Here is a 12,007-nt window from a genome sequence, read left to right as displayed (position 1 = left end):
GAAATGAGGGAGGGAGTTAGTTTTGGGAGGTAGATGATGAGGTAAGTTTGGGATGTTTTGAGTCTGAAATGATGGTACTACATCAAGGAGTATATACTACAAGCTTTGGCAAAAGGTTGACTCTGGAAATGCAGATTTGGAGATATAAGTGTATTTAGGTGAAAAGTAAAAATGAACAAGAGTCCAGTATAAAGAGAGAAGACCAGAGGACTAGGATTGACACCTGTGGGTGCCCACAATTGAGGAGCATGATAAGGAAGAAGAGTAATGAAAGATGTAAGGAAGAAGCAGAGAGAGAGAGAAGACACTCATGCAGGTTACAGAAATCACAAATCAGGGAAGGAATGTTCCAGAAGGAGAGAGGGGTCCACTGTGCCCAGGACTCCTGTGGGGAGAAAAGACTGAGGGGATTAGGAAAAGACTTCTGCAGTGATAGCACGGAACCCAGGCTGGGAGTAACCCAGACTGGGTATAAACGTCAGCAGGCACCGCCCATTGATTGGAGACGTAAACATACAGAGAGAACTAGGCTGTGGCTAGAAGTAGTAGCGAGACAGACAGAGGAGGTAATCCTCAGAGTGAGCCTCCGTTCCTCTCCACCCCTTGCACTGCTCATCTCGTCGTGGACCTGCCGCCTTTTCCCATGGCCACCGTCCTGCTCTGACCTCTGTTAACGCACGTCTTCTCCTTTAGGTCTCACGGTTGCTACTGCACTCATCAAGCTCATCCATTGGACCCCAAACCCGCCATTTCTGATGATGCTGTGGAGCCTATCACCTTTAACAAACACATCTAAGATTGCTTCTCTTTCGAAGGCATCCACAGGAACGAAGATTATGTTACCTAATTTATGTTCTTCTGCTTTGACACATGTACCTAAAATATGATAGCCATTGTTATTCAGATCACTCCTCTCACGTACACTCCAAGTTCCTTTACCTCTTACACCGTAATTGCATCATAAGCGGTACCCAGCGGTGACTTGGAGCATGCACAGAGAATAACCTCCCTGCCCAGCCCACTTTGTAGGTGATTCTTAGAGTCCTGTTTCCTCCACAAAGCCTCTGCAGTTGGATTTCTCTGATTCCTGCCCTGGTTAAGCATGGGACTTCCACAATTATTTCCCATTTTTCCTCTTCCCAAACATGCTACCTGCATTCCATTTCAAGTAACAAATATTATGTGCCAATGAACAACACAGATACAGTTACTGCATCATATAAGTAATGTCTTATTTTCCTTTTGTTGTTGGTTCAATCCGATAAGCTAGCCTGAGTTAGCGTCATTTTATGTAACCTTACATCATACAGGTCAGAAACCAGGCCTAATCCAGCATGTGCAACTAAAGGCCATCCTCTACACTCCAGTATCCGTGCACAGTGTAATGTGCGAGATGGTACTTTATTGGTGCTTTTTGTTGATGAGTTGATAATGATCTCGACCCCATTCCTACTCTCAATGAGTTCGTCTTCAGTGAGTTCATGGTGACAACCAGATAGCCTCATTTTTCTTCAGCTTCCTGCAAACGCACTGCAGGCATCATTAAATTTCTCGGTTGCCAGCAGCTCTGAGTTCCAGTCTTCCTTTCAGAGAGTTTCTCTCTTTATACTTGTATCATAATGTTTTTCTGCTTTCCTTGCATTGTATTCTGCCTTTGTGCAGGTACAACAATTATTTTCTAATTGGAAGAATTCTCCACAGACTAGCTTCCAGTTATGTACGTTTCAAACTTTGTTTCTCCTCCACCACGCATATGTTTTCATTCTAATTCCAGATACTATAGGACATAATCATATCACAGTATGAACCCTGGCCCTGGACTTTGGCATCACATTGCTGGATGAGTTCCGGTAAACCATAGGAGTATTCCTGGAAGTCATTTCTGCTTTGGGAAGCCCAGTAATAACTGTATGTTGAAGTTACTGAAAACGACATCTATAAATCCCACTCCACTAAAACTAGATGTATCCATAATCCACTGTCCCCTTAACAGGATCTCCAAAATGCTTATAATCTTTCTAATGACACCTGACACAAGGAGAAATGTGATGGGGAGGAGACCGAAGTGGAAAAGTACAATAGATTTAACCGACTGCAGTTAACATATCTTATCTCTGAAAATTTACAAAACATATGACCCAGTGAACACAATTCTGGGACCCTCTTAGGGCCTTGGAAGAAGGTTTCATTGCTTGTGAGGGACTCTAAAACTAAAGCTTCATTAAATTCATGGCAAATCCACCTTTCTACTCTTGTCTCTCTGTTTTGTTTCCTCATCTGCAAAATAAGAATAATAATAGCTTTGCCTATTTGAAAGGTCATCATGATAGATAGATATAGATATATATATATATAATGAAACCATCTGTGTTTCTAAAAGTGCTTTATATTACCATTTAGTGCATCGTTAGAGATGGTTCTCACATATATTTTCTAAAATTGGCTATCACATCTCCCTTCCCACCTTCTCTTCTTACAAAAAACTTTGATGCTCCTCACATTGAGAGGTGGAGTCTCTGTTCCCTCTCTTTGAATCTGGGCTTGTGCTCACAGCAGAAGTGATACTATGACTCCCAGAACTAGGTCATAAAAGGTGATATGTTTTCCACCTGGCTCTCTGGGGATGTTTACTCTTGCAACCCAACAGCTGTGAGGAAGCCCAAGCTATAGAGAAGCCCACATAAAGAAGAAGAGACACTCTCTAGGTAGAAACTAACACAATATTGTAAAGCAACTATACTCCAATAAAAATTAATTTAAAAAAAAAAAGAAGAGACAGCCACTTCTAACCCTCCAGCCACGTGAGGAGGTCCTCATGAAAGTGGATCCCCCAGTCCCAATTAAGCAGATGTTGAGTGGAACAAAGACAAGATACAGATTCATGAGCAAAATAAATGGTTGTTGTTTTAAGCCTTTAGGTTTTGGAGTGGTTTGACATGACAGGAACCATTCATCTTTCCAATGAAACCCCTCCCCACTCACTCCAGATTGAACTTCTCTCCCTTCCATGACCACACCTCACAACTCCCTGCCCCAATGCCTTTCTCGTGCCATTTCCTCCATCGGAATGTCCTCTTCCCAATGAAATCTTACCTATCCGTGGCTGACTTAGTTGCCAAATGTTCTATGAAGCTCCCCTAGCTGCCCCAGTTAATTGTGATATCTACCTCTTCTCAAGAACATTGAAGAGCTTTGTTTCTACCACTTATATAGTACTTATTGCCATGACTGATATTCTGCTTATTTCACTACTGGCAAGGCCAAGTATCGACCAGTCAGAAGGGGGCCTCTTAAATTATCTATCCTGTGATTTGATGACCCTCTGACTTGCAGAAAAGTTGGTTCCACGTAGTCTTAGCTCCTCCTGTGGCCTGTATATCAGCCTTCATATCAACCTTTAGGGCAGGGGGCCTCATATATGTTTTGTCAGTGTCCCCACACCTCATGCAAAACATAGGGTCTTGCGTGTAATATACTATATATATTATTTTATGAATACTTTGTTGAGACTTTAGAAATAGATCCCTGACTAATGAAAGAAAGTCCAGAGAGTATACACAGGGGAAAAAGAACTTTAAACTTTAAAACTGTAAAAAACTGAAAAATAAGATAACTTCTCTCAAATCAGGATCATGAAGTCACAGGGTTTTTGATCTGAGAGCTTAGTGATCATCTCATTGGGTCTCACACTCTTGTGTGCAAAAGAATGGCTTGGGGGAAACTAGTGTGTGTTTGTGGGGATAGCATGCAGATTCTGGATTCCACTCCCAGACGTTCTGAATGAGCAGGTCTTGGTGGGGCTGATGGAATCTCCTCCCTGGTGAGCTCTGCAGGGGACTCTGTGCAGGTGGTCTGCGGACCACACTTGCGGAAACCCTGGTTTCGTCAGACCCACTCCATCAGTACTTGGTTTATTTGCTCACGCTGCATCCTGTGCCGTCTGAGCTGGCCGTGGCTGCTGGCCACCGTGGACTGAAAGAGGTAGCGTGGCCAGAAGGAAAGAGAAGTTAGGAAAGCTGTAACTTCAGGGCTGTCTTTGAAGGAGAAATCACGGCCTTTAATCTCTGGGTGGTGCCAAAATGAAACAAAACACATCACAGAGATCCACAGAGAGGCAAGTAGCCTGGTTGGGGAGTCTTCTGTCTGGGGGTGTCCTCGGGTGGGGTGACCTGTTTCCTCATAGTTGAGTAAATTGTTAATGGTGTGAATCACTTCATGCAGTTCATTTTCCACCCTTGGTACCTGGTTGCTACCAGTCCAATGTCTAATTTATTTAATTTACTCACAACTTCAGAACCAACATTAGAAGCCCCAATTTTGACATCAGATTATCTACTTCAATGCCTTTTTTCAGAGTAAAATCTATGCAGTTCTGAGTTCTTCAACTATTTAGAAATAAAGTCACAGAGTCTTCCCAGCTTTGTTCTTCCAGCTTCACTCTCACCATCTTCTAGAATCCTTCACACAATGAGCGAGTCTGCCTAGAATCCGAGTCTCTGGAGAGGGTCTCTGAGCCACTGCTTATGCCTGTGTGCTCACTGGTGCCTCAGCTTTTCAAATCTCAATATTGCCCTAGAATAAAAACTGCCAGAAGACCTTTAACTGAGACAGCTTATCGTCCCCAGCATCTTCCTCATCTTAGAGGGCAGAGGAGGCAAGCAGGGAAGCAGTAGGCAGCTACTAGTGACTCACACGAATTATCCTCCACCGTGAATTGTTCAGGAGCCTCAGAACAGCCATCTTCTATAACATTTGAGGGCTTTCTGAAAACACTCTTCATCTTCCCCAATTCTTGTGCGTTTTATAATTTTCACAAATATCTGCCTAGAACATAGTCTAGAAACTGCATCCACTAAAGGATGGAGACCCTGTGGAACTTGCATACTGGGCTAGGGTGCAGTGTTCCACAAATGTAACCACAAAGATGGACAAATCTCCCTCCTTGCCACAGACTTTCCTTAGAGCAAGATTCCAGACTTCCTGTCATTGGCCTTTAATAATTGTTGATTTTGTTACAACACGAACATCCTGAGCATTTGCATCAACGTTGTACAAAGCACTCTCTCCCATGTGAGCTCATGTCATTTTACACGACACTGTGAGACAGGTATTGGTTTAAAATCCAGAAACCGAGGCTCTGAGAGGCTCAGTGACTCATCTAAGGTCACAGAGCTAATAAGTGGTGATCAGGAACTTGACCTAGGACCTCAGTGCCAGCTCCAAGGCACAGCCCCCCATGTCATGCGGCCCTTGCTCTATGCATGAACCAAGCAGGGCCCACACAGCTTATTCATGAGAAAGACTGGACACAGGCCTGAAAGCGGCCATGAGGGTGCACCTCCCAGACCTCCAGCTACCAGGGGCATCACTGGCTGGGGGACCAGCTGCTGCTGTGAAAAGCATCTCTGAAAAAAAAAAAAAAAAGCATCTCTGCCTTGGCCAAGGTCTTCCTACCCTGCAGGCAGCTCCCTGCCGATGACTGATGGTAGCAGGGGTACTAGGCACAGCCCCTTCCTGGGAGACATGGAACCCCTCTGGCTGGCTGGTGACTTTGTCTCAGGCTCCCTTTCCTATGATCTCACGGGAGCCAAGAAGAGTCCATTCCAGCTTCTTTCTTCTCCTTCCTTCAAGGCAGATGGCAGGCCCGCCCTTCTCCAGCTCCCTGATCAGTCCTTGGCTTCTGCTTCCCAAAGGCCCTGGGTTATCACAGCCTGTCTCATTCCTTCATTGCTGCTGCCCCTGCAAGACACATCTCCAGGCTCTGGAAGTCAGGGGAGCACCCATTGTTCAGACTAGTGAAATAGCAGATGAACCAAAAAGGTAAAAGATAAAAAGACTGGGCAATTTTTAATGTGCATGCCCACGCTGGGCTGAATCAGTCCCTAGACATGGAATCTTCAGGGGAAAAGTTAAGCAGGGAAACATGCCACAGGCATATCTGCATGGCCAGTCTTCTTGAATGGTTGGGAGGAAGTTCTTTTTCTAAGCAGCAGTGCTCCCAATGAACTTCTATCTCACTGTCTGAGGTTCTGCACATCTCTTAGGTTTCAGAAGTTGCTGTCCTCAAGACCTTTTCTTTTTTTTTAAAGGATCTTTTTTTTTTTTGGCTGCTTTGGATCTTCGTTGCTGCGTGCAAGTGGGCTTCTTATTGCGGTCGCTTCTCTTGTTGCCGAGCATGGGCTCTACGATGCACGGGCTTCAGTAGCTGCAGCACGTGGGCTCAGTAGTTGTGGCACACAAGCTTAGTTGTTCCATGGCACATGAGAGATTCCCAGACCAGGGATGGAACCCATGTCCCCTGCCTTGGCAGGTGGATTCTTAACCATTGCACCACCAGGGAAGTCCAAGACATGTTTTTATTGACCTTTGAACTGCACGTGATGGGGAAGAGGCAACCAGCTATGATGTGTACTTGTTAAAGAAAGAAATACCCATGTTGATTCCTCGTGAGAAGCAGATGTCAGAGAAGGCATTAGTCTTTGTCTGTATCTGTCATTTCAAGAAGGAACAATTTCAAAAAAAAAAAATACAACACACTCTCCTCCCCTGAGTCACAGAGAAAGCATACCATTCCCACGTTCACTTGATGAACACATACTGAGCCCTACCATGGCCAGGTGCTAGGATTCAGAGGAGAAAAACCTCCTAATTGAGTCACTACCATGTGTCAGGGACACATGACAAGGGGGGTTGTCCACAGAGACTCTGGGATTGAGTCAGCCTGATTCACTGAAAACCAACTTTTTTTTAACCTTGCCAGTAAACATATTTACCATGGTGGCAATGCTGCCATTTTAAAAGCATACAGCTATTATCCTCCAGTGGGTCACTAATTAACCTAGGTGTGGCTGGGGACAGCTGGATACCTATCTGTGGAATGATAGCACCTATGTCATCAGGCTGCCCTTGCTGGCCTTTCAGGTAGCATGAAACTGACGGTTTTGCTCTGGGGCTGTGATCCTCAGAGGTTCCACCTCGCTATTTTACAGCATCCTGGGGCTCCAGATGTCCTGAGATGTCCTGAGATGGTCAGTGGGCTGAGGGAGGGGTTTGCATATTGAGGAGCAAAGTCATACAACACCCTCTAGATCTGAGCTGTCCAATAGCCATGTGTGACTACTGAGCGCTTAAAACATGGTTAGTCTGAACTGAGATTACACGTGTAAAATATAATACACGATGGATTTTGAACACCTAATGGAAAAAAAAAGTAAAATATCTCAATAATTTTGATATTGATTACATGTTGAAATGATGTTATTTGGGGACAAATCGGGTTAAAAAACATATATTATTAAAATTAATTTCATCTGTTTCTTTTTACTTTTTTCATGTGGCTACTAGAAAATTTAAACTTACGTATGAAGCTCAGATTATGTTGCACTGTGCTGCTCTGGGTGTCAAGTTCAATGAGGGCAGTGATTGTATCTATTTTTACTCACCTAATTACCACTGTAACCACAGAATTCAGCACACTGTCTAGCACTGAAAAGTACTTGATAAATATTTGAGGAACAAATGAAAATATAAATTAACAAATAGACATCAGTTACTCATTTCTCTGAAGCCAAGAAGCATTTCTTCCTCCTCCTTACCTAAACCTAACATCTGAGGAGGAGGCTGGAGATTTGCAAACTCTCTCTTCCAGATTTGAATCTCCACCCCTGAAGTCCCCTGGGTATACATCTGACTGCCCACTCAGAGACTCCACTTAGATGGGTAGTAGACCTCTCAAACTTAACATCTCCAAAGCAGAATTTTGTTTTTGTTTTTTTTTAAATTTTGGCCGTGCCGTTCAGCATGTGGGGATCCTAGTTCTGCGGCCAGGGCTCAAACCTGTGCCCCCTGCAGCAGAAGCTCGGAGCCTTAACCACTGGACCATCAAGGAATTTCCCAAAGCAAAATTCTTTATTTTTTTTCTCTCAAACTTGTTTCCGCCAAAGTCCTTCTACTCTCAATAAATGGAACCACGATCCCCCAGTTTTTCAGGGCAAAAGCCGAATCATTTTAAGTACGCTATTTCCACCATTAATAACACCACCCAACCCCATCCTATCAAGAAACAAGTCTTATTGGTTCTACTGCAAAATATATTCCAGATATATCCACTTTTTCCATCACGGCTACCCCTTTGGTCCAAGCCACCTTGGTCTCTCCCTGGCACTACAGTTCCTAATGGGTCCAAATAGTGCTGCCACTGTCCTCCAAAACTCTGTGAACCATTATTATCCTTCTGACAAAGACAAAGAAATGGATACCCCATAAACTTGACCGTAAGAACACTTTTATCTGTATTTAACAAATGTGCTTCAATCAAGCACACAAAGTGCGGGATGGAAACAGGTGGAGCAGTCATTTAAATATACACTTGCCTTCAGGCAAGTCTTCCGTGAGGGTGGTCCAGACAGAAGTCGACTCTATTAATAAAGCGGTCCACAGCTGTGGGATCCAGACACAGGCGGGCCTCCGCTTGACCATCTGTTTATTAACTGTTCGACCCTGGTCTTCCCCCTGGTGGTGGGTACAATGCCCAAAGCAGCATCCCTCTCCACTCCAGCACGTTGGGGCCCCTCACCCACCATGCTCCCCAGCTCAGAGGCAAGCAAAGCAGAGCCCTCACCCCCCACTTAGAACATACAACACACACAAATAGCCTCCAACTGCTGGATCACATGTAAAAGGATGAAGAAGTCGAACACTCACGGAACTAAATCACAGGCACATTTTGCCGACTGGGTTATTTAATGAGCTTGTATTGCTACAGAATCGCAGGGGAAATTAGCTTAAGGGAAGAGGGACATGCTGAGCAGGAATGTTTCACAGGGACCTCGGCCTGTTCCCTTCCACAACAGGACAGCAGGCACCTTCCCTGCTCATCTCTGTGATTAGACTGAGGCTCTACATCTCCATGGCCTCCCTCCCCGAGCCCCTAAATTTCACCGTCTCCTGTCATCCTTGGACTCTTCCTTCTAGCTGGCCCCTCACATCCATCACCAACTCTTGGGGAGTCCTCCAGATATTTCTTAGACCTGTTGGCACTGTCTGGAGCAGATCCACAGACGTTCTTCTGTGACTACATGGTTCCCTGGGGGTGGGCCTCTCTTCATGCTCCTCCCTACTCATTCCTACTCCTCATGTCCATTTCTGCCAGGTGGATCCTCCAGAAGCACCATTTTCTCTAAGTCATTTTCCTGAATATGAATTTGCGTAGCTCCCTATGGCTTATTCATTCGTTTAAAAAATCCATTCGTCCCACAAATATTTATGTCAGGTCGTATGCTAGGTGCTGGGGAGGGTGATGAACGAAAGAGCCTAGCGCTAACGCCCCGCGTCTGGGTGAACTCCACACTCTTCTGTATGATTTGTGATGCTTGACCATCTCTCAGACACGCCTTTGCTGTCACTCTTTCCCCAGACTGGAGTTCCGCCTTCGCTCATTTTCATGCTGTGAATTTTGGTCATCATGAAAGGACCAGTTCAAAGCCTTCCCCCAATGCTTCTCTGAATTTACATCGTTTACTGATTTGCTTCCTATCCTTCACTGTCTTATTATTCAAATGCAGTTATCTTTTTGTATGTGTAGGTCTTCTCCCCACAGTTAAGTAGAAATATAAACACCCTGAGAGGCATTCTCGCACAGAGTCCAGTTGATAAATGTTTTGCAATGTTTTCTGATTGATTGACCTATATAGAAATCTATTATTTGAGAGATCGACTTCATTATCAGTGAAAGTCATATATAGATATTTTCATTGTCATCGTAAATTATCTAATTGAATTTCTATTGTTTGAGCTTTATATTAAATCTTTAATATACACATATTTAATACCTATTCTCTACACTGAAAAATTGTTTAAAAATTCTATTTGTAAAGCAGGAGATATGCTTAAAGTCAGGATTTCCTGTTTTACTTTTTGTTACTACTCATCGTGTTTAATATGGCATTGAGCATACAGCAAGTGCCTGATTAAAAAACGATTGATGGTAACATTTCCCTGTATTACAGCAGTTGATTTCTTATTGAACTTCGCTATTCCATTCTGATGTTGTCAAAAGTAAGACTGCGTTTTGCCCACTGCTGCATCAGCAGTGCCCAGGACAGGCCTGCTTCCTGTTAGAAAGAAAAAGAATCAATGAATGTGATGGATGGATGAATGGATGGATGGGTGGATGGATGGATGGATGGATGGATGGATGGATGGATGGATAGAGCAGCAGAGATTTCCTGAAGCCTAGGGAGTTGGAAGTTTCCTGAAAGAACTGGTATTTGAGCTGTGCCATAAAGGCTGAGGAAGCATTCCATGTGTGCGATGGTAATAGGGTCAAACCTGGCACAGCAAGCATCTTAAGCAAAAGCTTGATGGACCGGAAGAGTTTGACTGAAGTTGGCAAGACATGAAGTGATAGAAAATAAGGTTGATGACGGAAAACGTGTTTGGCATACTTGGGAATCCATTAGAAGGGACTTAAGCTCCTTGAGGGAGGGCCAGTCAGAGCTGAGCACACTGCCTGCCACCCAGAAATAATAGAATAATAAACAATTTGTGGATGAAGTTTGACCCTTGGCCACTTCTCTGAAATCATCCCTATCTGTTTTCCTGGCTCGCTCTTATATCATGTTGATAGCCTTGTCTTCTCTTAAACTTGACTCAGAGCCTTTGCATTTGCTCGTCCCATTTCCTGAACCATCTCTTTTTGGGCTCCGTCCTCGCTGACCTTCCTGCTCTTCCTTAAACATACCACCCTGAGACTTTTGCATTTGCCCTTTATTTGATCACGCTTCTTGGAAAATTCTCCCCACCTGTTTTCATGGGACTCGATCCCTTCCTTCCGTTAAACCTCTGCTCAAAATCTCTTTCACTTGCTCCAGAAGCCTTCCCTTAAAGAGCGCCTCTCTCCTTCTGTCACTCTCAATCCCCAACTTTTATTTTTCTATTGTTTTAATTTTCTGAATAGCACATATTGCCACCTTACCCCCTCCCTGTTAGAATATAAGCTCTCGTACGGTGATGAAGACCTTTCTTCTTCACTGCTCTTTCCCTGAAGCCTACCTTGAGCAGTGCCCGACACAGAAAACGCTCAATAAATATTTGTTGAATAAATCAATGAGTAGTAAAATGCCTTTTTCCTAAAACTGAAGGCCTTTTAAAAAATTTATTTATTTATTTATTGGCTGTGCAGCCTGTGGGATCTCAGTTTCCAGGACCAGGGATCGAACCCATGCCCCCTGCATTGGGAACTCAGACTCTTAACCACTGGACCACCAGGGAGTCCTGTGAAGGCTTTTTATATGCATACTCCAATGTACCTTTAAACGAAGTCCTCGAACTTTAAAGGTAGAATGGACCACATTAGAATTATCTTACCTATCCAAAGCATTTTAAAGATGACACCAACAAGGCCCAGACAGCTAAAGCCCAAGTTGGAGGCCAAATCACACAGTTAATTGGTGAAAAAGCCAGAATTGGAAACTTGGTCTCCCCAGGCCCACTCCAGGCTTACCTAACCCAGGCCAGTTCCTCCATCTGCCTTCCTGAGTATAAGAGGAATGGAGATTCGAAATGCTGTTATTATTCACTTAACAGCTGTTTGTAGATAATTCACCGCTGCCACCAGCCATGGTGTTGGGGGCTCCGCGTCATATAAAGGTGAATAAGGCACAGTCTATCTGCATGTTTGTTACACAAACAAGTGATCACAATTGAATGTCACAAGTCCTATACCAGAAATACTATAAAGAGCTGTGGGAGCACCTCCAGAGAAGGAACCTAAGGGAATGAGAAGCAGTTCTATTGGAGGTGACGTCAGTTCAATTAAATACACATGTATCAAGTGCCAGGCACTGTATAGGCACGGGGCTGGAAGATGTCTAGGCACTGCGTATTTGCTGTCGAGGAGCTCAAAGCGAGGCCACAGGCCTAGAAGCATAGACGAACCTGCTACAACAAAGGTCCTGCATCTGAAGTGCAGGGTAGCACAGCTCTGGGAACAACAAATGTGTGTGTG

This window comes from Hippopotamus amphibius, chromosome 10 (genome assembly GCF_030028045.1).
Source record: "Hippopotamus amphibius kiboko isolate mHipAmp2 chromosome 10, mHipAmp2.hap2, whole genome shotgun sequence".
In the NCBI taxonomy this organism is placed as follows: Eukaryota; Metazoa; Chordata; class Mammalia; order Artiodactyla; family Hippopotamidae; genus Hippopotamus; species Hippopotamus amphibius.
The sequence above is the reverse complement of the archived record's forward strand: the minus strand, read 5'-3'. Positions refer to the sequence as shown.